General features: G+C 44.4%; 1 long non-coding RNA gene across 1 annotated transcript; it reads right to left on the bottom strand.

Annotated features, from left to right (window-relative positions):
• Positions 1-2,098: 2,098 nt before the first annotated feature.
• On the bottom strand, positions 2,099-9,466 carry LOC308627798. The gene is made up of 4 exons (XR_014017444.1): positions 9,274-9,466; positions 5,074-5,266; positions 3,975-4,133; positions 2,099-3,275 (listed from the first exon to the last, which is right to left on the bottom strand). It is a non-coding gene; the product is annotated as an uncharacterized lncRNA (long non-coding RNA).
• Between the last annotated feature and the right edge of the window lie 16,705 nt (positions 9,467-26,171).

Raw genomic sequence — 26,171 nt, 5'->3', positions numbered from 1 at the left:
CTGTTTCTTTAAAGCCTAACTACAGAAATAACAAAAGAGCAGAATTCTATAGTGCAGAAATCAAAGGATGCCTATTAAATACCTTCCATATTCCAGCAGCTATACTAGAGGTTTTCCCACCGGGAACTATTGTAATATTCATAATGACTTTGAAAGGTGGGAATAATTTGCCCTACTTTACAAATGATCAAACCGAAACTTGGAAACCAAGTAACTTACCCAGGACCTCACAGTTAGCATACAAAGAAGCCAAGACTTGAACCTCAGACACTGATTTCCCCAAGCCCATACTCCTGCTATCATCATAGCATGCTGCCTTTGGTGAAATGGTCGGGGTGGGGGGTGGGGGGGTGGAGAAGAGAAACTGTGGTTTCTTTGAACACAGAACACATAATTGGGGATGTTCTCCAGTCTGTTCTGCCTGAATCCACATCAAGCAGCTTCGAATGCTCGCAGTTTATGGATTATCCTTGGGCCCTTTCTGATTTGTCCTGCCACAGAGGAGGCGGGGCAGGAGGAATATTGGTTTAAATGAATGCCAGACCAGGCTGTAACTCAAAGAAATGCATGAAGAATATCAGTTTCGCTTTCTGTCTTATGTTTAAAACAGGCTTTTCCCCCAACAAATATTTGCTGCTGAAGATGTCCTTAGTAAGCCCCCAGTCATGATTTTGCAACTCAAGAAAACATGTGGTCTGAGGAATTTTAACCTTCACAAACCTACAAATTGCACAGCGTCTTGGCCTAAATCGGGTGAAAATTAAATATTCACTTTGAAATCTGCCAACTCTTTGTGGATTTTCCCCCTTCTTTTAACTCTCTTCAAAATTTTAAAAATTTAAATTAAATTTCAGAAGGTTAATAACCATTAGCTGAGGTATTTTTACTCCGAGTTTTAAGCACTAGCCTTATATTATTTCCATAATACTGTTTTCCTCCAAAAACCTTTTGTATTACGGTTAAATGATTTAGCAATTCTCAGGCAACGCACTCGGGGTCATCTGTTTCGAAAGTTTCTCCTTACCAGCATCGCCAGGGGTGGGAAAGTGAGGTTGGAGAAGCCTGGAGCTGGGAGGCAGGCAGTCAAACCTGAGGCCTGAGAACGGCAGAAGCCCCAGCCGTGAAGGACTTCTCTTTTGGGGTGATGGTAGTTATCGGAGGCTGGGTGACTTTCCGGTTCCGGGTTTTTCCTTCCTTTTTCTCTCGAGCAGCTTGCAGAGGCCATCTGCTCTTGTGAGGGGTGAGGGTGTCTTAGAATGGCGGAGAGATGGCGTCCGTCTCAGAGACGGACGCTCTAGCCTGCATCACAGATTCAGGTAAGAGCCCTACGTAGAGAAGGTCCACAGGCTGAAGCTAGAGGTGCCGTCTGCGCAAACTTGGGCTTTGGGGAACACGAGCTCCAGCAGGGGCCCATGGGAGACGCGCAGTAGGAGACGCGCAGTGGGAGGTACAAGAAGCTGCGCAGTGGGAGGTGCGCAGAGGGAGATGCGCAGCGGGAGGTGCGCAGAGGGAGAAGCGCCGCGGGAGGGAGCCCTGCGAGCGTTTGTAGCTGTGGTAGAGCGGGGGGCGGCCGCCTTTGCATCGACATCCATGGCCTCTTAGTGACTGCAGGTATAGTTCCCCCATCCTCATCCTTCCTCGCCCCTCCCTCCGCAGCCCCTCCCTCCCGCAGAAGGTTCTTCGTTCATAGGCCATGAGAGCGCCATTCATGAGTTCATGTGTGACTTCCCTGGGATCTCCCAGAAATCCCTGGGGAAGTGAAAGGGGTCCTAGGTTATAAGAGCAAAAGCAAGTGAAATGTGGATGGCGGGGGAGTTGTAACTTATTCAGACGTTAGGATCTAAAGTGGGACCCTAAGGGGACAATCAGGTATAGCCAAAATTTCTCTTGAACATCCCTTAAATTGCCCGTAAGTATTCTACAGTATATAAAGTCATTTGTTTACAAAAATTTCGAATAGCAAATATACATATAGAGAGTTTTTACAGTTGCGTTCACCATATAATAAATAATATGCGTGCAAAATATAATTTTGCTGAACTTTTAATTGTACAAAAGGAAGCACATAATTGGATGAAAATGAGATGCATGCATGAAATAGCTGCCATGGTCCTGATGTGGTGACCCCCATTCAGCCACACTCTGGTGAGCGGTGGAAATGCAGATCTCAGGAGAGGCAGATCTAGGACTGGAAACCAAGTCGTCTTGCTGTCCTAAATTTTAAACATGAAAATCACAACCTGAAACTTCTTCTGTTTCAAAGATTTAGTGCACAAAGTCAAGTTCACTGTCTCTTATCTTCCTTCATGACTTTAGAGCCTCTGATGAGGGCGGTGGGGACAGCAGTGGGCACGTGGTTGCGACCTGAGAGTGGGGTTGAGGTTCGTCGAGCATCAACACAATCCTGCTGGCAGTGGAAACCAGAAATGAAGTGTGAGGACATCCATCCAGAGCCCTCTCTGTTAGCCCAGGTGTCGAACCTTTTTCTGGACTCCCTCACCGCATGTGCCTTCCTCTGTGTCTGTACATCTGCCCTGATTCCCACCTTGGACTCCAGCCCGACCGAGGAGAGACAGAGGTGGCAAGTGAACTGGGTCCTAAAGAATGGGTGCGATCTGCGTGTGCAGAGGTGGAGGCCTGCGCGTTGTGAGGCGTGGAGCAGACAGCCCACAGGGAGTGTCATGAAATGTTAGCACCCGCACCTTGAAATGAAGCTAAAACCACAGGAACCTTCAATTTATGCCATGTGTGAGTACAAAGCCTCTCCCAAATTCCTTCAAATTGGGGGAGTGGGTGGAGTAAGGGGGGCCATATCCTCATGGTGGGTTCTGACTTGTCAAGTCTGATGGAGACTCAAGCAAGCAAAAGGCTTTATTCACGTCCAGATTCTAATTTCCCTCCAGAGCCCAATTCATTTCTCACCCTTTGGTTTCCTTAGACTGTAAGTCCATGGTGGGTGAGGGGGATAAGTAGAAAAGGGAGGAAGAGAAATTGAAGAGAAGTGAAAGCCAGAAAAGACAGAGATTTCTCGTTCAGTGTGGGCTCAGCACTTTACTTCTGTGGTGCTCTTTCCAAAACCCTAATCTAATCGTGAGAAAAACATCAGACAAATCTAAGGTGAGGAACAGCCTACTAAGTGCTTAGCCAAGACTCCTCAAAACTTTCAGGGTCATGGAAAACAAAGAAAGACTGAGAAACTGTCACAGATGGGATGAGACTAAAGAGATGGTCCTGTGGGATCCAGTCTGGGATCCTATGGGATCCAGTATGGAATCCTGGAAGAGAAAAAGGATGTAAGTGGGAAAACTGGTGAAATCCAAAATAAAATCTGTCGTTTAGTCAACAGTAATGTATAACGTTAATTTCTTAGTTTTGACAAATGTGCCATAGTTATATAAGATGTTATCATTAGGGGAGGCTGGGGAAGGGTAAACAAGAATGCTCTATACTATCCTGGTAACTTTTCTGTAAATCTAAAATTAGTCCAAAATAAAAAGTTTACAAAAAAGAATGTAGCCTTAGGAGAATCAAAGGAAAAGCAAACATGACCTTTTCCAAAATCAAAATATAAAAGCAAGATCAAAACAAAATCAAATATATCCCTTGATTTCTTAGGTAAGAAAGAGATCTGTACAAGACTTGTGTAAGAGGGACCAGCAGTATATGTTTTGCAGTCCATTGACCAAGTTACCTATAAGCTGTGATGTCCTGGCAAAGAGATATGAATAGTGTAAATAAAAGTTACCCAAAGTATCTCACACGTGAATATTATTCTATATCCATGGGTCATCGGTGGTCCCTTGAAGGTGGGATAACAGTAGCTCATGTTTATTGTAAGGTTATACATTTCAGGAACTGCGCTGAGAGCTTTAAGTGCATGACCTCTTTTAAACCTCACCACCATCCTGAGAGGTAAAGAGGCTCTTATTGTCCTCAGAAAGGGTTACTGGGTCACAGACAGTTTAAGTACTTACTCAAGGTCTACCCAGCTAGGAGGAGATGGAGCTGAGATTTGAACTAAGCCAGTTGGTACTGGAGTCATATATACCATGATGCTCTTCTGTCTCTCAAAGGGCTGTCAACTTCTCCAAGTATCTGAGCCCCTTCCTACGTCTCAGGCCCTCAGCAAGACCCTATGAACACAATGAGAAGGGAAACAGACAAGGTGTGTTAGGTATTATAAGAAGACAGTCTTTGTTTCATTTAATCTTCATAACAATTCTAAGATACAAGCAAAATGCTATTTTTACCCCCATGTTGCAAGCCGAAAAGTGAGACTCAGAAGTTAAGCAACGTGCCAGAGGCTAATGATAGGGAAATGGGTGGGGCTAAAGATGGGGAAATGGGTGGGGCCAGGACAACCACTGAATTCTCTTAGCTCTCAGCCCTCTGTGTTTTCCACTCCTTTAGTCTGGTTGATTACTAACGTGTTCCACCCATGCCTACTAAGCACAGGCCCACTCTGTCTTTAATCCTTAGATATCTCCTAATGAAGAGTTTTAAGCAGGACTTGGACCTACGGAAGGAGCCACTTATAAAAGAGTGAGAGACTAATTGCAGAGGCAAGTCTGGGGAACAAGGAGACAGCTATTGGGAACTTCGAAGTGAGCTTCCTCGGAGAAGACTGAGGTCCTGAGATATGAGTTCCTGGTGGGACTTTTAGATCCCTCCAGTCTCCACAGATGGACATAAACCTACTTTCTGAATTATGGTCAGCAAAAGCCTTCCCCACCCAAACAAAGGAGACCCTGTACCCCCAATGCCTCCCCTCGGCATTTTTAAAGTCTCGTTTGGCAAAGAGTCAGTATTGATTTCCAGAGGCAAATGAGCTGAGAGTCATGCAGCAATCACTCGACATATCTGATCAACATCCATGGTCAAGGTCAGAAAGTCCAGGTAGGTGTAGCACACAGGTCAGGGAGTTCTAGTATAGGGGGTCTTTATTATTCCACTCGGTTATTAACCATACAATTGTAAGCTCTCCCTTTTACTCCCGGGATACAAAAATTAATTAATAGGATAATATGAAAACATCTTTTGAATAATTCTGCTACTTCAATTACATTTGCTTACTTGTGGGTGAAGTACATTTTTTCATTCATCCTTGCAACCAATTCGGACTTAGATGAATGAATGCCATCCATTCATTCATTCAAGACATTTGCTAAACAGCTCTTACGTGCTAGGTACTAAAATGTAGGAAGAGTCAGCGTAATTAAGGCAGTTTCTGCCCTCAAGGAGTTCAGCTGTAGAAGAGCTCCCAGACCTGTAGAGAACAAAAGCACAATACAGAGAAATAAGGGCAATAATTGTTATGCACCCACAAGGTGGAGGGGACCTCAAAAGAGAGAAGAAACAGCTTAGCTTGGGGAGATCAGGTAGAGTTTTACAGAGAATAAGATGCTTGTGCCAATTTTGAAAGAAGAGTGGGTTTTCCAGATGGACTGGGGAGAAAGGGCATTCCACATAACATCTTCGTTGAGGACAAAAGGTGCTGCAGAAATACAAGAATTACCCGTGGATTAAAACACTTGTTCACTAATCTCAAATTGAAGGACAGAGGAAAGGGGGGTATACAGATGTGTATGCTGAGCAAGGCCTATGCCCCAGAGAAGACAAGCATGGCGAATATGTATTAGGAGGCAGAGGATGGCACGGCCCGGTGTACTTCTGGAAACATTAGAGTCTTGGCTGACTGAGCACCTGTTAAGCATCATGTAACCTGCTGATGCAAGGTCTGAACTATGACCTGAGCCCTTGACCTCTTACCCCTAAAGGACACTGGGCTTCCCATCTGCCCTTCTCCTTCTTCTTTCACACCCTTCTCACCTTCCTTTCCTCATGTTTTAATGTCTGACCGTCCTCAATTTTTTTTCTCTAGTAACTATTTTCTCAGAAGAGAAGACAAAGCACTCACCTCTTCACTGACTTCTGTCAGTCTGAAATTCCTGGGACTGAAACTTGCATGATGCTTCTCCCTCCCTGCGAAATGCACCCACCCCTGCAGACAAAGGGAGGCCAGAAGTCCATGGACTCTTAGCCCACTCCTCTAAGCTTCCCCTCTCGAGAAGCACTGGAAAATCCAGATCCCCATCCTCCTCCAGTACTGCAAACCTGGAGTCGTAGAATAAGCATCCTCTATTAGAGAAGGAAAAAAAATGCATTCCTAGTGGCAGTCAGCAGGAGGCAGGGGCTCTTCCAGCTTAATGACTTGCAAATCAAAAGCATAGAAACCAGAGTGCACCTTTTGACCCTCTTTCCCACTCTGCCGAGATGTCCTCATAATTTTCTCCCGTAGCGTTCCTGTTATTTTTGCTACCAGCTCAATAACCTTCCTTGTGCATTTTTAAAATGTTGGAGGAGGAGCTGTCCAGTGATCTCAAAGCATGTGTTTTTGATTCTCATAAGATTATGGATACCAAAGGAATAAAAATGGAAATCACTACTGCCAAGATATGAAAGAAAGTTTGCATAGTAAAATAATTTAAACCTAACATTTGGACCCAATAAGGCAAATGGAACGTTTTTTCCATATTTTTGGAAAATGTGCATTTTCTTCACATTAAGTGGTACCAATAAAAAATAATGATTCTCACTCAGTTTATTTCTATAAATTAGATTGGCTTATAGTTTTCCAGGACATGGTTTTGTATCAAGCTATATGGCAAACACCTGGGCATAAAATACACTAGGCTCTTTGCTTCCATGTGGGAGAAACAGGTCACCATTCCTCTCGTCTAAATCTAGATCAAAGGTCGGATGAAGCCTGTTTATATATTGAGTCCTCTCTATCTTCCGAGAGCGAAGTTCCTCCCAGAAGCAGGGCGACTGTTTCCCGATTAGAAACTGGGTGATTCAGCAATACATGCCGGTAAAGACATTTGACTAATCCTGGAATTAGGTAAAGAACGAGAGAAGACCAAATAATAAAGAAGGATTCAAAAACACTCTTACGTGGAATTCATGCATGACTATGCTAATCTAGGGGGAAATCTACAAAGGAGAACATTGCCTGGAAATGGTATGTGGTGGATGGATGCAGATGAGGACACAGGGACAAGGAGAAGAGGTATGGACAAGGGGGAAAGGAGAGAGAAGAAAGAGAAGAGACAGAAAAAATAGGGGAGAGGGAAGAGATTAAACACTGGGGATCTGGAACTCGTGTTTTTTTTTTGTTTTTTTTTTTGTTTTAAGAAAACATTAAGTCAGAAGATCTCCGTCCAGTTCCGAAGCAGTTGGAAGACCAACTCGCCTGGAATGGTGGCCTGAGCACCCAGTCAGGACCAGAAGTGATGGTTCAAAGCTAGTGATGCTTCAAGCCCCACCACTGCACACAAGCTGCAGCTGCTGAGGACCCTCTTCCTCAGCACTCAGCTGTGATTCCTTCCTTCCCCATCTCCCAGGCCTGTTGGAAGGCTCAGAGAGAGATGAATGTGAATGAACTGTGATAGCTATAAAATATTCCACACGTGGAGTGTGTGAGGTGGAAAGTGGGAAGGTGGTGAATTATTTATTATTCTCTGGCTCAAGTGTCCGCTGTTTGTAAGTCTTCGTGTCTTCCAGCAGCTGAGGCACTATCCACTGAGATTTAAAGAAAATTACCTTGAAGCCCTATTCCACAAACGGTAGGAAACCAAGCCTCCCTCCCGATGTCCCAGAGGGGGTTGGGGTTACATTTGTCCTCCCACTAGCTCCAATTTCCTACTCTTGCTGAATTTTCAATCCTGGCTCCCATTTTCATCTCCTGCAGGTGTTGGACTTTCTTTGTCCATCACTGGGGCCAGCCTAGGTTCCAGCACTTCTGCCCTAGGATTGTAGACACGAGATTGGGCATGTAGAGACTTTGACTGAGGATTTGAAACTCTAGGGTGGTGTTATAGTGTAGCACAGCAAACAACCTAAAATTAAATGCCAGTGATTCCTTTGCTAACAGTCCCTGGCTCCTCTGGGCACCAGCAACACCTCACTGGTCATCTCTGCACAGACAGCACCCGCCCACCACCATCCAGATCAACTCCCCTTTCCCTCTCATCTCCCACCAAACTACCAGCTCCCCAATTCTATCACTATTCTCCCTGCCCCCTTCTTGTTTGGGTCAGGCGCTGGGGAATCTCAATCCTGGCTGCACGATAGAATCTCCTGGGGAGTCTTTTAAAAATAGCGTTGCCCAGACCCTACCCCAGACCAATTACATCAGAGACTCTGGAGCTGGGTACATGCATGCATCATTTTCCAAAGCTCTATCTGTGCAGCCAAGGTTGAAAACCACCTTCAGTCTAGCTCATCTAAGGCATGTCCTGGGGCAAGCTCACCTTTCATACTCAAAAAAGCCATCAAGGTATTCAGCTGAACAAAAGACAATTCTCTCCCTGAAGAAACCACTGGCAGTTTTTTAACTGAACGTTATTTTTCCTGCCACCATTATTATCTTAAGAAATTTGCCAACAATCCACACTTCATTATCCGGAGGTCGGGATCTTTCCCCAACACCAGCATTTCTGGATGAGTCTCTTTCTCTCTTCTGCCTGGCTCAGGTTCCCAGGTCACAGAATAGCAGGGTGGGCAGAGAAGAAACCAAGGAATCCACACAAAGAGGAACCTGGCTTCTTCACAGAGAGACGTTATGGCAGGTAGAAATTCAGAGCTAAAATAGGAAGCTGACATTATTTTGGAATCCCATGGAGAGAAACATTCTCAATCTTAGTGAGAAAAAAATAAGTAGCCCCATGGTGGTATTATGTTTTGTTTTGTTTTGTTTTGTTTTTGTTTTACAGAAATAGACTCCACAGGCATAGAAAACAAACTTACGATTACCAAAGGGGAAAGGGGTGGGGAGGGATAAATTGGGAGGTTAGGACTAACGGATACACATGACTATATATAAAATAGATAACCAGCAAGGATCTATTATATAGCACAGGGAACTACACTTAATATTTTGTAATAACCTATATGGGAAAAGAATCTGCAAAATATATATATGTATAACTGAATCACTTTGCTGTACACCTGAAACTAACACAACATTGTAAATCGACTCTAAATAAAAAACAACAGAAAGAATCCCTTGCCAAATCTGGAAATAAATAAATAACAAACACAGACATTTTTTTCTGAATATTTCAGGAAATACAGAGTCTATGAAACAACGTTCCACGTATACCCTCTCCTTTGGTGTTCCTAACAACGCTGTGAAAAAGGTAAGCAGAGCAGGAATTATTATCCATTTTTCCAGCAGAATAAATTCACATGCAGGGAAGGTAAGTGACTTACCCAAAACCACGCCGCTAGGACATGACAGAGCTGTTGCTCAAAACATAGCACTTATCTTAGTTCTGACTGCTGTAAGTAAGTACCGTAGACTGCTTATAAACAACAGAGTTATTTCTCACAGTTCTGGAGACTGAAAGTCCCAGATCAGGGTGCCAGCAGGGTTGAGTCCCGGTGAGAGCCCTTTTCCGTGTTGCAGACTGCTGCCCTCATAGCCTCACGTGGCACACAGCAGAGAGCAGCGAGCTGTCTGGTGACTCACGTGAGGGCATTAATCCCATTCATGAGGGCTCTGGCCTCAGGGCCTCATCTCATCCTGATCACCTCCCAAAGGCCCCACCTCCTATTCCCATCACAGGGGAGGTCTGACTCGTCTCCCAGCTCTCAGACAGGTAAGACCTGTTAGGAGGCAAGCAGCAGGTAGGAGATGGAATGGTCAGTCCTGCTGGGCAGCCACCACCTGACCTGTGCACACATCAGGCCCTGTGTCCTGCTGTAGGATCTCCTGAAACTTGTCCAGTTGTGAAGACATCCAGTTCCCAACTCCCAAAGGAAGCTGAGCTCCATTCTCTTTGAAGCACGGAGTTGCCATCATGAGGATAAGTGTTCTTGGAGCTGCCAGGCTAAGGAGGTGACCTTGAGGTGTCAGTCTCCTAGTGTGGAATGTGTTTGTGGTTTTGAATTATTTCTGCAAGTTCCTTCAGCTCAAGGCTGTACAGACAACCTTGGGTGAGAGAGAGAAGGAAGAAGAGGAGATGTCCTAAAAGTGCCTCTAAAAACTGTTGTTTGACAGGCCCTATATCACCACCTATTGCCGGGAACATAATAACAATCTCTCCTCCTCCACCCACCGTCCTCCCCCGCAGGCTCTCTGAAACCCAGGCTTGGGGACTGAACACATATGGGTCTAGTTGGTCGATCCTGCTTTCCTCTGAGGCCGTAAATTCAGACAGCCACAAATCAGCTTCGGAGAAACTTCAGCCACAGACACGCACGCTCTCCCATTCAAGTCTTGGTGTCCGGGCTGAAATATGGCCGCATGTGTTCCCTCCGGCACTGCCGGCCTGCTGGAGATGCCCCTCTGTCAGAGATGGTTTATGGGTCAGCCACCACCCCAGCCGCGGCGCCCCGAGGCTTTGATCTCCTGCTGGCAGCCCCGTGTCACCAAGGTCGCTGCCTGTTCCCACACAGGCCTGAAATACAGCTCTCCAAAACACCCGGGCAGGGAAGGGGGGCTCTGGGTTCCTCCTGCACCCCGACACAGCATTGCCAGAGCTGACTGCTTTTCTTCCCCAAATAGCCCTTCGTGACATGTCATTGTCACCAGCTAAACACAGAGCACCCCTGGCCCTTTGCCTTTCCTCGTGCTGACAGCTGACATAGAGCCTGCCCACCCTTTGCATGAAAGTGCTTCTTCTCAGAGGCCCTTCTCCAAGAATCTGATCTTGGGTCTGGGCAGGACATTAACTCAAAGCAAATGTCAAACACTGGCTTTCCAGAGTCCTAGGAGGTGTGTTGGCCTAGTGGATCGAGAACAAACGTACACCTGTCTACAGAGTGGTTTGCACCACCATCGTGCCTTCCTGGCCCCAAGGTAAGTCCAAAGACTGGTGTGGGTGAGGTCTCACTTGGATAAAGCTCGAAGCGTGAACCTGCAGCCTGGGGCTCTCCCACTGCCTGAGCCAGGGTTCTCAACCTCCAGGGTGTGGTGAACTCACTGCAGAGCTTTAAAAGAGACCCACTGGGAATTCCCTGGCAGTCCAGTGGTTAAGACTCAGCGCTTTCACTGACGAGGGCCCAGGTTCAATCCCTGGTCGAGGAACTAAGATCCTGCAAGCCGTGTGACTCAGCCAAAAATAAAAATAAAAAGAGAAGCATTGATGCCTGGTCCCCTCCCTAGAAGTTCACAGTTAGTTGGTGTCAGGTATGGGAATTTTCAAAGCTCTTCAAGTGCTTCTCCATGTGTGGCTGAGGTTGAGAACGACTGAGTGAAGACTGGTATCACTTTGCCCCCGAGTTTCTCTTTGAGGCATCTCCTGGCAGGCCCATGAGGAGAGTTTGAGAGGCATCCCAAGCCCTCAGTTACCATTCATTCACTCCCTCATTCATCCTCAGCCTTTTGTTGAGCCCTCATGTTCTGTGTTAGTCTGGGCTCTCTGGAGAAATAGAACCAATAGGGTTTTATGTATATCTAAATATAGATACATATAAATATATATAAAGATATTTATTATAAGGAATTCATTCACACAATTATGGAGACTAAGAGGCCCCAGGATCTGCAGTCAGCAAGCTGGAGACCCAGGAGAGCTGATGGTGTTAAATTCCAGCCCAAGTCCAAGTCCAAAGTCAGGAGAAGACTGATGTCCCAGCTTGAAGACAACGTGAATTCTTCTTTGCTCAGCCTTTTGTTCTGTTCTGGCCACCAAGGGATTGGATGAAGCCCACCCACATCTGAGAGGGCAATCTGCTTTATTCAGTCTACTAATTCAGATGTTAATCTCATCTAAACACATCCACAGGGACTCACTCAGATTAATGTTTAACCAAATATCTGGGCACCTTGTGACCCAGTCAAGTTGACAAATAACATTAATCATCATATACTGCTCTAGGCACTACAGGGAATATGGAAAAGTTCTGGACTCTTGCCCTCAGGGAGCTCCCGGTCTCATGATGACACAAGACATGCAAGGAAGGCTAAAGCCTCCACCATATGGTGCAGCTGCATAGAGAGTCAAGAAAGCGGGAGCTCAGAGGAGAAACAGATCAGACCTGGGATGGTCACCAAAGGTCTGCAGGAGAAACCGGGCTTAATCTGGGCTGGGAGGCTGTTACGGGATGAATTATGTCCCCCAAAAGATATGTTTAAGGCCTAACTTCCAGTAATGTGATCAGAATGTGAAAATAAGTAGTTGCAGATGTCATTAGCTAAGGTGGGGTCATGCTAAACTAGGGTGAACGCCTTAATCCAAAATGACTAGTGTCCTTAGAAGAAGAGGAGAGAGAACCAGAGAGCTGATGGCCATGTGAAGACAGAGACACAAGGAAACCCCATGTGAAGATGGAGGCAGAGAATGGAGTGATGAGTCTACAAGCCAAGGATTGCCAGCCTCCACCAGAAGCTAGATGAGAGGCATGGCCCATTTTTTCCCTCAGAGCCCTCTGGGGAATTAACCCTGCTGACACCCTGACATCAGACTTCTAGCCTCCAGAATATGAGAGAATAAATTTCTATTATTTCAAGCCATCTGCTTGTGGTACTTGGTTACGGCAGCCCTAAGAAACTTAAGACAGAGGCTGAGTCCCAGTGGACAAGCAGAGTGGGGAGGGAACCCTAGGAGGCCCAGAGGCTGGAATGAATAATGCATGAGAGGGACAAGGAAAACCCAACTAAAACAAAGAATTTCAGAAAGGAATGATAGGGAACACGAATCAGAGCTGCCACCTCACACCTCATTTCCCCAGGGATCCCATGGTACTTCCTGGTGTTAAGGGAAACTTTCCACCCCTCACCACACCCTTCCACCCATATGGTGCAAATCATAGCTGCCTTCCTTCTCCCTGATCCCTCCTCCCTGGGCACTTGTGAGGTGGGCGTGTGACCCAGACATCCTACCCCACCCTCTTGGCCACAGTAATTGGCCCAAAGATGGGCACTGAGCCGAGGCATGCCAGTTAGGGACTTTCCCTGGGATTTATTTTTATTTTTATTATTATTATTATTAAAACTGGTAGAATCTTAAGAGCCCTTTTCTCTCTGGTACAGGCTGTGAAATATGAACTTGAAGTTGCCCCCAGCCATGTCCCTGTAATGTAAATAAATAGAGAAAATGATCCTTATATTAGAATGGATAAACAGCAAGGTCCTACTCTATAGCACAGGGAAGTATATTCAATATCCTGTAATAAACCATAATGGAAAAGAATATGAGAAAGAATATATATATGTATAACTGAGTAACTTTGCTGTATAGCAGAAATTAACACAGCATTGTAAATCAACTATAGTTCAATAAAATAAACTTTTCTTAAAAAAGATTTTTATATCATTCAAGCCCCTGGTTTAGATACTAAAGTTCTGGGCGCTGCACACGAATTTTTACTTTGCTCCTTTCTAATTCTCCCATTTATTCTGTGAGCTATCCCAGGAACCTTCCCCTTATCAATAAAAATGAAAATAACTTTGTTTAAACTAATTCAGATGGATTTCTGTTACTTGCTCCTGAAGGAGCCCCAACTAGTACATCATGGGAGAAAGCATATTTCCTCCATGCTAGAGCTTTGATGCCAGGCTGCAGGGTTTATGTTTAACCCTAGTAGCTAGAGACTGTTAACTGGAGTCTATAGAACCTGACTTCACGGTTCCCCATGAAACTCCAGAAATTATGTGCAACGTACACAGAATGCTTACCCTTCTGGGAAGAGGCAGCCTAGATGCCATCACATTCTCAGTGGAGTTTTTGACCCCAAATAAGATTATGAACCACTGATGGAAGCAATGAGGAGCCATTACAAACATAAGAATCACAGAACATACTATTTTCCACTAACAATTATTAAACACCCTCAGATATCCAGTCATTTATTCAACAAGCATACTGTCAATCCCAGGGTCAAGAGCTGTTGGGGATGTGATGACATATGTGGTGTAATTTTAGCCTCAGAGAGTTTTAGTTGGCCTAGGGTGGTAATGGACTTATACATAATATTGATAGAAGGCGAGCAAGGGTAAATAGTACAATGGCAACTCAGAGGCCAGTGTGTAGAACTTTTCCCACAGCCTTAAATGAGCAGTAAGTAGAGCCCTGGATGGATTCCTCTCTCGTCAATGGACCACAGATTAGTCAGTGTCTCAGAATCTCAAGGTCATCATTTTCTAAATGGATACAAGAATCCTGCCAGACCACCTTACAGGATGTTGTGCAATGCTAACAAGGGCGAAAATATCTGTTAACTTCCTTAGCGCCTGGAAACACTTGGACAAGATATACAACACCTTCCTAGGAGAAGCCTGCCTCTGGACCTAGCTCACGCCACTCAAGATGTGGCCCCCGGACTATGCCGATCAGCAGTGTGGATGTCTCCTCAGAGTTTATGAGAAATGCAGATCTCAAACCTCATCCCAGACTTTCTGAATCTGCAAGATCCCCCAGATGATTTGTATGCAAATTAAAGTTTGAGACAAATTCAACTAGGTAGTTCTTAGCATGGTGTAATTATAACCTGACAAAGAAAAAAATCCACCCTAAGGCACACTACCACAGGGGACAGAGGCAGGGACCAGAGCTGCCCAGGAGAGCTGTGGGCTTACTGCCACACAGATGGATCCGGGCCTCCTTAGAATAGGAATGTGCACCGGCTATTAGCTGCCTGGAGCACAGGATGCAGTGAGACACAGTGTGTGAGCCAACCCCAGAATCAGCCTTTGATCCAGCCCATTGCTGCTCCTGCACCATAGACATATGGTCTCCTTGAATCTCCCGTCAGAGTGACACCAGCATGCTTCGCATACATCAGTGCACTCAGAGGGGATTAGCAAACATCTGGGGAGCACAGCCTGCTGCATACTGCTGGTTTGAGGTGCAGGGAGGCATGAGAAAGCTCTTGGAGTACCGAGCACAAGCCCAACCCACCAAGGTGCCAGTGGGGTCAGGGGCTTCCTCTCTGTCAGCAGCCCCATCTCTAGGCTCCAAATGACCACAGCAGACAAATAGACAGCAGAGCTGAGGGTCTTGGGCAGTTAGAACTCAGGGTCTAGAGCACAGGAACAGCAATTAGGCCAAAAGGATTCTCCTGGTTCAGTTAGTTTTAGAAATGCCACATTAAACAAAGCTGAATTTGTTCCTTTACAGGAGTACCTTTAATCTGCCATGTGCACTGTGAATCTTCAAGAATAGCACACAGTAGGCTTTATTTCCCAATCACTTTTGATCACAGGACTCTTCCTATCTGTGTCAGTCAGCCCCCGCTGCCATAATAAAATACCATAGACTAGATGGCCTGAACAACAAGAATTTATTTCTCACAGTTTTGAAGCCTGGGAAGTCCAAGATCAGGGTGCCAGCTGATTTGCTTTCTGGTGAGGGCTCTCTTCCTGGTTTGCAGATGGCTGCCTCCCATGGCAGAAAGGAAGAGAGGAAGTAAGTTCTCTGGTGTCTCTTCTTGTAAGGGCACAAATTCCATCATGAGGGCCCCACCTTCATGACCTCATCTAACCCTAATTACACCCCCTCCCAAAGGACCCATTTCCAATGACCATCACACTGGAGGTTAGGGTCTCAACTTTTGAATGGGGTGGGGGGGCGCTGGGATAGTCAATTCAGTCCCTAGCACTATCCTACCTTAGGCAGGAAGTCTTCAAAGCCGACTTTGGAAAACACTGGCAAAGATGGAGGTGAGAGAGATCCATTTGGAGAAAGAAGATAGTCCATGAATGTCTGCAGTAGGAGTGCTAAGACTTCCCTTGTTCAGGGCTATTGACAATCAAGCATGTAGGAATTTGCTTCAAACATGTTAAGTTCACATTAATAATAATTACCACCACTACTTCTGAGTACTCAGTATGAGCTATAGACTCATGATGAGCTAGGCTTTATAAACATCATCTCAACTAATGCTCTGAACTACTGTTTGAGGAACTACTATTCTCATCTCCATTTTCAGATGATGAAACTAAGGCTTAAAAAAGCCATTGTATCACCTTAAGTCTTACAGCTAGTTAGTGGTAAAGCTACCCTAAATTTGACTTCAAGCACCTATTAAAATGCTGTAAAGGGCTTCCCTGGTGGCACAGTGGTTGAGAGTCCACCTGCCGATGCAGGGGACGCGGGTTCGTGCCCCGGTCTGGGAAGATTCCACATGCCGCGGAGCGGCTGGGCCCGTGAGCCATGGCCACTGAGCCTGCGCGTCCAGAGCCTGTGCTCCGCAGTGGGAGGGACCACAATAGTGAGAGACCCACGTACCACACACACAAAAAAATGCTGTAAAAATTCCTAAATCTTTAGTATACGGCAAACATTGTGCCCCAGGACTTACACTTAGACTTGTAGGGTCATCTTTCAGGTAGGGAGTCATTCCTGGTGACTCTGGAGAAGACACAGATTAAGAAAAAGTCCAGCTTGATGTGCAGGGTCCATCTCTCAGTAGTTTTATGTTTTTGATTTATCACCTTTGTCTTGTCACCATATTTTCATATACTTGTTTCTTCAAACTCACCATATAGTGAATTTAAAGATGAGGAAATTCTGGAAGTAGGCATGGAGCTTGTGTTGATTCCCTGACATTAATCCCCTCCCCTCTACCTCTGTAATTAGCTCTTTAGTTGGGTAAAATGAATAACTTCTGTGCCTTACAAGTCCATCTGTCAAGGCAGTATCTTCATAATTACAAATTTCAAAGAGGAAAACAACTTGTCACTCACTCTCAATCAATAAACCTGGCTTTTTGCAAAGGGACTGCTAAAACGTTTACCTCGGCACAAAAGAGGGCCAAGGATTTGCCTCAAGCAACTGAGACAGTGTACTTGGTCATGAATGAATCCATGGATTTCCTGCCCTGGCTCTGCTCCTAACAAGCTGGCTGACCTCCCCACCTTCCACACGCCCCTTCCTCCCACCTCCTCCCCTGTAAAATGAGGGGCTGCACCACTAACACCATAGACCCGCAGCTCCTGATCCCATGGGTGATGAATCTCCTGGTGGCATGTGTACACCAGTCCCAGTTCAGATTCCTGGGAAATGCAGAACCTGCCTAATTCACTCCAGGGGAGCTCCACAGTTTCAATCAGAAGAATCTCAAAATAAGAAGCTTTAAGCTAAACCATTCCAGACAGATGGAAATTCACTCTCTCTTTCAAGTTCTTTTAAAAGGATATACAGAACACTGCACAGTAGTCAGCGTCAGTGTCTAAACAGCATTCGTGATCCATAAGTTCTTCCTTATCTCTGGTCTAAATTGTCTCTACTGAAATAAGAAATTCAGGCCAGCTTTCCATCATACTCCAGGTTATGAAATTAGTTCTATTTGGTGAAAGCAATTAAATTGTTTTCCAATCTGTTCCTTTCTTATTTTATTTTTATTATTAATTTTAAAGTTATTCATTACTTAAACATGTACAAAAGTGTTTTAAAATAATTTAACAGCAACCTTTGCTTTTTGCTAAAGTTAAAAAAGCAATTGTTTTTAAAATATATAAGCCACTACAGTTACGGTCAGTCACCTCCCTACTCCTGCTCCACTGCTTTTCCTCTGCAAGCGTAACCACCATTAGACATTTTTTTTTTAAATTTATTTTTGGCTTCACTGGGTGTTCGTTGCTGTGCACGGGCTTTCTCTAGTTGCAGCGAGCGGGGCCTACTCTTCGTTGCGGTGTGCGGGCTTCTCACTGCGGTGGCTTCTCTTGTTGCAGAGCCTATGGGCTCTAGGCGTGCGGGCTTCAGTAGTTGTGGCACGTGGGCTCAGTAGTTGTGGCTCGTGGGCTCTAGAGCACAGGCTCAATAGTTGTGGCGCACGGGCTTAGTTGTTCTGCAGCATGTGGGATCTTCCCGGACCAGGGCTCGAACCCATGTCCCCTGCATTGGCAGGTGGATTCTTAACCACTACACCACCAGGGAAGTGCCCACCATTAGAAATTGATGTGTCTGCCTCTCATGTAGGCTTTTATACTTTTACCACATATGTATACACACATAGTAATATATACCAATGGTATTTTTGAATATATACCAATGGTATCATATTGACTACACCATTTTAAAAGTTGCTACAGATGAACCGGTTTGCAGGGCAGAAATAGAGACACAGATGTAGAGAACAAACGTATGGACACCAAGGGGGGAAAGTGGCGGGGGGTGGTGGTGGTGTGATGAATTGGGAGATTGGGATTGACATGTATACACTAATATGTATAAAATGGATAACTACTAAGAACCTGCTGTATAAAAAAATAAGTAAATATAATTCAAAACAAAAAAATGTTGCTTTTTTTCCCTCAACAAATGTTCTAAGACTCATCCATATACCATTTATTTTATCTGAATATACCACAAATGGATAATTAAGTTGATCCCAAGATTTTTGCCATTATAGACAATGCTTCAGTGAGGATACTTGTTCATATTTCCTTGTACACATATAGGAAATTTCCTTTAGGGCATATACATACTTAGAAGTGCTTGCACCAAGTTATAGTTTTGCCAGAAGTGGATAATTGCCCCACTTTCCATATCTTCACTCCTAACACTTAATTGTGCCACTCTTTTCCATTTTTGCCAAATGGATGAGTGAGATATGGCATTTAATGTTTTCCTTCACGCTGGTGAGTTTGATCACCTTTTTATAATCTTACTGGACATTTATGTTTTCCTTTTTGTGACTTGCCAAATAACAATCTTTGACTATTTTGTGTATTGGGCTACTTCTTCTCCCCTACTGATTTGTAAGGATTGGTGCATGTGCTGAAAATATCTTCTGTCCTGTGGCTTATTGTTTCACCCTGGCCATGGTTTCCTTTGTCATGCAGAAGTTTGTAATTTTAATGCAGGCAAATGTATCAATCATTTGCTTTATGGTTTGCTTTTTCTGGGTTTTGTTCAAGTAGTCCTTCCCTTTCCTGAGGTCATAAGTATATTCTTCTGGTCAATAGCACATAGACTACATGTCTCAGTGTCTACCATCTCTCCTCCACAGTTCTTTTAAAAGTATTGTAAAGACAATTTCTTGCCATTATGAAAGTTATATGTTTCTCTTTAATTTATCTTATTTATGTTTTTATTTTTGGCTGCATTGGATCTTCACTGCTGCGCGCGGGCTTTCTCTAGTTGCGGCGAGCGGGGGCTACTCTTCATTGCAGTGGCTTCTCTTGTTGTGGAGCATGGGCTCTAGGCACACCGGCTTCAGTAGCTGTGACATGCAGACTCAGTAGTTGTGGCTCACGGGCTCTAGAGCGCAGGCTCAGTAGTTGTGGTGCACGGGCTTTGTTGCTCCAAGGCATGTGGGCTCTTCCCGGACTAGGGCTCGAACCCGTGTCCGCTGCATTGGCAGGCGGATTCTTAACCACTGCGCCACCAGGGAAGTCCGATATATGATTATTACATGAGATTTAGGAAAAACAGAAAGAAAACAAATCAGTACGTTACTAGGTCACTTTAAAAATAACTCTTATCCTTTAAGGAATCAGGGTAACCCTATTTATAGCCCTTTTCTACACCACTGAAAGGAATGTGTTACATAGGGGACAGGGCTGAGCTTTGGAGAAAGATCTGAATTTGAATCTTATCTCTATAACCTTCTGGCTTACTTTTCTTGCACATGATATTTATTTCCTCTGAACTTCCATTTTCTCATCTATAAGAACAACAACTCCTCCGCTGGTTGTTATATCTATCTATTTATTATATCTGTATCTATCAATTTATACCTGATTTCACATGTCAGACCTACAGTTGGCAACATCTTTTTGGAAAGAATCCTGTGAGCCTCTGCCCTATTATATACCAGTGTACAAAGGTCACTGGAGAAAAGTAAGAACAGAGCCATGGACATACTTATTGGCTCAACTCTGAGTGATGTGTAAGATCCCAGGAAAGACAAATTCCATGGGGTCAGTGAAGCTGCTACCAAGCCATGGTGGTATCCATTTCAGGGTCTGTTCCAATAGTCACTAGACTCCTTCTTCCATTTCTAAAGATGTGCTACACAGTGCCTAAAACGGCATGGAAACTAGCCGGAGAACAAAAGCCATGAGGTGATCTCATCCTCAGTACTTCCCTGCTCAGAGGAGTTAATTAGCAAAGGGAAAAACAATTGACTTTTTCGGTATTATATAATTCCATTGTATTTTTGCCAGGTATCGGATTTCACCACCCACTGCCATGGTGTCGCATCATGAAAGAACTTATTGTTACATACACAAAACAAGATGAGCTCATAACTTTGCAAGAAGTGTAATTCTACATTCTTTGTCTCATGGCAATTGAAATCTTCAGGTTAATAGGTAATTACTTTTATGAAACACGCTGTGCCTCGAATGAACATAGCTCATGTTGAGATGGCCCCTGCCTGAAGAAAGACTATTTTTAGGAAGCTTGACAAAGGAAATTAATGTTTTCAACCCAAGCATGCACTGCCAAATAACTAACTCCACCAAATTCTTTATTACCGAAAGGAAAAAAAAAAAGTAACAAAATAATGAAATCTTTCTTTCACCATTTTGGGAATCAACTTTCCATGTCTAACTCCCTTCAGCTTTCAGAATCTCCTTCTCAGATTTGTGAGAATAGCTTCCCAGCAGAGTGGTTGTGTTTGAAAATCAAGCTGGAGGTCATCTGATTAGAATCTCTTGTCTTTCCATGTCTTGGAGGAATCATGGAGCCTTTTTGTTTAAAGTGAAAAACTGATTCAAGCAAGACCAGGTTCACTTTCAAGGACCCCAAGGCTGTGGACTTCAGATGAAAAAGAATCTCATACCATTCTCTGAAACAGTAGAAATCTCTTAAAATATAAAACTGAATTCCTACATGTATTCTTCGTAGTTGTATAAATCCAAATTACTTTATTTTCTAATAAAGACTGAGCTTTAAATAAAACATAGGCTTGTTGGGCCAGGATTCTCCCTATTGGAGACAATGGAGTAAGAGTCTGTAGATATATGTTCCAGTCTTGGCACTGAGACCGCTCTGAGCAGCAGTTTCTCGGCACAGTTAGACCTGCATCTTTTCTGATGTGGACCATTGCCCCCTGACTGGTCTCCCTATCTCTGGTCTTCACCTCTTCTAATCCACCCTCTACATCAGAGGGTCTCAAAGCATGGTCCCCAGACCAGCAACATCAGTACCACCTAAGCCCTTATTAGAAATGCATTCTTGGGCCCCACTCTAGACCTACAAAATCATGAACTCCGGAGTGGGGCTCAGCATCTGTTTTAAGAAGCCCTCCAGGTGATGCTGATGCCCACCAACACTGGAGAGCCACTGATCTACATGGATTCCATTCTGTATAAGTCAAAGCTCATTAGCACAGCTCAAAAGACCATCATGATCCGGCCCCTTAGGCCTCCAAGTTCACCCTGATTCTCCCTCTATGTCCCCACTCCACTCTTGCAATGGACTGTACTACAGAGCAGTACTCCCTTACAGAGGTGCCATCTCCTCCATTAAGCTTTTCCTTCTTTTATTCCCACCCAGCTAGTCACTTTATCTTCTGGTTTCTGCACATCTCCATTTTTAAGAGTACCTTATGAAATATTTGTATACAGCGTTCTACCACACCAGCCTGTGAGGTCTTTGGAGACATACAATCATTCCACCCTTTCAACTGTTTATTGAGCACCAGGCACATAGGTGGTGCTCAGAATACAGTGGCACAAATGGAACTTCTATCCTCTGATCTTTCAATCCTTCTCACCTAGCACAGTAATGTTGTGATAATTTTTTAAAAAATAAGCATGAGGAGACTAGAGTTTGGCAAACGTCTACTCCAAACTCTTCAAAATCCTTAGGTTGCCATTCAAGAACCTCCATAATTTGACCCTGCCCTATTTTTCCATATTTAAGCTCCAGGAGTCTCCTATATGATCTGCAGGGTCCTCAGTGGCCTTTCCCATTTCTTCTGCCCAGCCAGAGCATATTAATCTTTCAAAGTCTAGATCAAATCCCAGGTCATCCAGTAAACCATCTCTGACAACCTTAGCTTCTTGGTTTATCATCAGCACTTATTAACTATGTTATTCTATCAACGATTACCTTGTATTATTAGTCATCATACATGTGTTTCTGTTTTGTATCCCCAAGATTTTAAATTTATCTCGAGGAGGACTACACCTGATTCTCCTCCCTTCCCTGATGGCAGGATAGCATAATGGTTAACAGCAAGGACTCTGGAGTCAGGAAGCCTGTGTTCTAATCTTGGCTCGAAAGAAGCAACGTTGAGTCCCTAAAGTCCTCAACCTCTAAACACTGTGGAATCATAGAATGCAGGCTAACTCCTTCTTGCCTCAGTTTCCCCAAGAACACCCTTGTGGTATGCTCCCCATAGCTGCCCCGTATGACAAGGGGTGATCCAATGAGATTCCTGAGTGAGTTTCCACAAAGAAAATGGCCACAGGGGTGAAAATAAACAGGGTGATACTTAAAAGATCCCTTATTTGTAAACGTATTTTATGTGAAGCATAAATGTTGTTATTCTACATGAATGCAAGCAACTGCCCAATCTTCAAACTTAACAACTATAAAAATGGTTCATATCTTTCCTAATAGAGGAAGCAAGCAATTAACCTTTAAATATTTATCCTGATTTTCATTAGAAAGCCAGACATTTGAGAACAGTCAATGACTTTCAGTTTTAGATTTGGAAGTTGTTTTTTTTTTTGCGGTACGCGGGCCTCTCACTGTTGTGGCCTCTCCCGTTGCAGAGCACAGGCTCTGGACGCGCAGGCTCAGCGGCCATGGCTCACGGGCCCAGCTGCTCCGCGACATGTGGGATCCTCCCGGACCGGGGCATGAACCCGTGTCCCCTGCATCGGCAGGCGGGCTCTCAACCACTGCGCCACCAGGGAAGCCCTAGATTTGGATTTTGGCTTGACTGATTTATTCAACTTTAGGAAGCAAAGTGAAAAACCTTGCCATTAATATTTTGAGTCGCTAACACCTAATGAAAGATTTTGAAAGAACATGATTTCTAGGCAGGTGTGATACCCGTGGGCAGGTCTTCCCCTTGTGTCTTTCTATCCAGGAGAGTTGTCCTGGAAGCTGCTCCCAAGGATCTAGCAGAGGTTCCAGAGAGGTCGTGGTGGTAGGAACTCTGTAGTGTCAGGAGGGTGGACACGAGGACAAGGGGGTTGATACTTGTGTGGGGTTCTTCCACCTCACGTTTGTTTTCTTAGCTGCTCAGAGGTGTGTTTGGAGATCTGGGATGGGGAGAGGAGGCCTGTTCGGTGCACTCCAACTGCAAAGTCTGATTCGTAATGGCCGGGGCTGAGAGCAGCTTTCCGCGGGAAGTCCGCTTTGCTTCAGCGCTAGAAATCAGTGGGACGTCTAGCATAGCCAAGTGTCCCTGCAGGACCCCACTGGGAAATCACTAGAGTTTTACGAGGTTAGCTGCAGTTTTTGTGTAAACAACATAATGTTTTATGATGGGAAACTTAGCCCTTTGCTTTTTATGTAAAAGCATCGATTAAGCCTTTTTTAATGTTTGAGATGTAAAGAAGTGTGAAAAACTAATGCTGTTTCAGAAATGGGCCAAGGAAAAAGATAACGCAGTAGCTGCTCGTTTAATGAACTTCCTCATAAAATTATGTAGGGGATTTGTGATAAGTGTGGAAATAAAAATGGTTTTGTTGCCTCTAATTTTGCCAGCTATGGGTTAAATGTTTTGTAATGGATAATACCACTACTGTCCATATTCCTTATTTATTCCATCACTGATTTAATATGTTTTCAAGAGGAATGTCATGAAACTCACATATTACATTCTTTAATTAAAGTATTTTAAATGGCAAGATTTCTTGATTTTTGTGATTTTTTTTTGCCGGGTGGCGCAGGGGGAGAGTTTTACCAGAATTACCTCTTACAAGGTAATAACCAAATTTAAGTAATAACTAAATTCAAATGGTGGATACATGTCCTTATACACTTGTCAAAACCCATAGAATAAACACCAAGAGTGAACCATAATATACACTATGGACTTTCGGTGATAATACTGTGTCAATGTGTATTCAGTGATTGTAACAAATGTACCAGTTTGTAACAAATGTACAGGGGAAGAGGCAGGTTGAGGGAACATTTTGCTGTGAACCTAAAACTGCTCTAAAAAAATAACGTCTATTTAAAAAATTCTTCGGTGTGTGTGTGTGCGTGTACGTGTGTGTGTGTGTGAGTGTGTGTTAGGACTAGGGGCTAATTTCATTTTCTGGCTATTTGTGGTCTAAGCCTAAACCTCCCTCTCTTTCACCGCTTCACCACATGCTGGAAATCTTTCTAAAATGCACCAGCGCTGGTTGGCACTGAGCGTGTGGCAGCTCCCATACTTGCTTGGTTGCAGGACATTCATCTCCCCAGAGTCCCACAGACAAGACTGGAAGCAAAGAAGGAGATTGGCCTGACTGAACTGCTCCTAAAGTGTCCCCTGGAACTTGCTCTCTGGGCTGCATCTTAGGCATGAGAGTACGTACCATGCTTCTCTTTCCCTTTTTCTTCTCAAAGTAGAGGTTGGAGGAAAAAGGAGAAACCCGAGCACTGACCTTTTCTGAGAGAGGATCCTCAGGTAATCAAGGCCAGAGAAAATGACATGCTGGGAGGAGGTACCCAACAGGGAAGAACATCACACAAAGAACACGCCTATTTCTTCCAAAGTGGACAGAGAGCACAGGGAGGAGCCAGAAATAAGACAGGTCAGGATGGACCCTGATGTGGCCACCCAAGCCCTCCACTTCTCCCACACCCCCTACACACACACACTGGCATGCATCCTCTTTCCCCAAGGAGCACTCAGGGTTCAGCCCGTGGTTCACAGAAACTTCCTGATTTGTGCTTTTCCATGACCGGATGGAGATATCAGAGCAGTGAGGTGATGCTCTAACCCTGGCTATAGAAATTCATGAATTCATTCATTTTTTTTCCATGCGCCCGTGCTGAGTTAGGCTGGGGGTACAAATGCACATAGGGCATAGACCCTGAGCTCTGTCAGCTTCTAATCTTTGTACATCGTCCCCCTTGAGAGAAGCAGAAAGAAAGCAGACCAATCTCCCTGCTGTTCGTGGCCTGAAAAGCCAGCCCAGCCCTTCACCAGGGCCTGTCCCCCCGTGCTCGGCCAGAACTCACAGCTGCCACCCGTCTGCCCCTGATGCCCAGCCGTCAACCTGGGGTGGACCCGCACAGACCACACTTATTAAAGGAGGGAGGTCATTTACTCCTGTTCTTGCTGACGTTGGCCTGTTACAGGCTGAAACTGCGGAATTACATGTAGTGTTTTACCAGACCATCAAGTGACAAGAAGCAACGGGGTGACAGTTGCCAAATGTTAGTCCTTGTGTTTTTACTGTGGTCTCCACAGAATTTTACCCCCCTAGGAGAACAATTCGATTTCTCTGTTTTTCACTTTTTCTTTCATTAAAGGAAAATCGCTTCCCTAGAAAAATACAAACTGAAAAACTTAAATTGCCTTTTTACATAAAAGGGGAGACTTTTTTCAAATAAAAGGGGGAGGGGTGATGTGGAGAGAGAGATAGTGACAGAGACAGAGAGATACCCTCTTACATCTTAAGCTAAGAGTCAGATCTGGGACTTCCAAAAAGGTATGACTCTTAGAAACTGATTAATTTTTAGACCTTAAAAAGCCATACCATCTCTTTAAAGAGCAATGAAAGCCTGATTCAAGTTGTTAAAATTTATGTTGTGTGTAATGTTGTAATTGATGTCAAACCTTTCACATTTTCTTACCACTGACATTGGACAGTCTACGCCACTCAAGGGCTCAGTTACCAGAGTCGAGATTTAAGTAACCTAACCAGGAAATAAGGGCAGAATGGAATTTTATTACATGGAATTGAGAAGTTCAAATCCAAAATAATTAAGTCTAAGCCAAATATAGCCATTCTCTCTCCCATCAGTTTATTTTGGTGGATAATTGTCTGTATTAGGTATTTCACTGAGCTGCATATAAAACTTTATTGCCCTTGTAAAGTGCACGCTGTGAATTCTGATGCTTCTGTGTGTTTGGAGGAACATAATGGTTCCTTTTGCAGAATAGCACTGCTTACCTAGATCCTGAAACCAAACTAAGCTTTCAGGACGCCTGCCGTGGAAAGGCCCCAGTGCCAGGATGTATGTGAGGAGCTCAGATGGAAGCTGAGGAAAGGTCGCCAGGGAGTAATTAGGAAAAGAGCCCCCTGATCTCAGAGT

This window comes from Mesoplodon bidens (genome assembly GCF_964165515.1).
Source record: "Mesoplodon bidens genome assembly, chromosome: 14".
Lineage (NCBI taxonomy): Eukaryota > Metazoa > Chordata > Mammalia > Artiodactyla > Ziphiidae > Mesoplodon > Mesoplodon bidens.
Note: the sequence above shows the minus strand (reverse complement) of the source record. Positions and strands in the feature narration are given on the sequence as shown.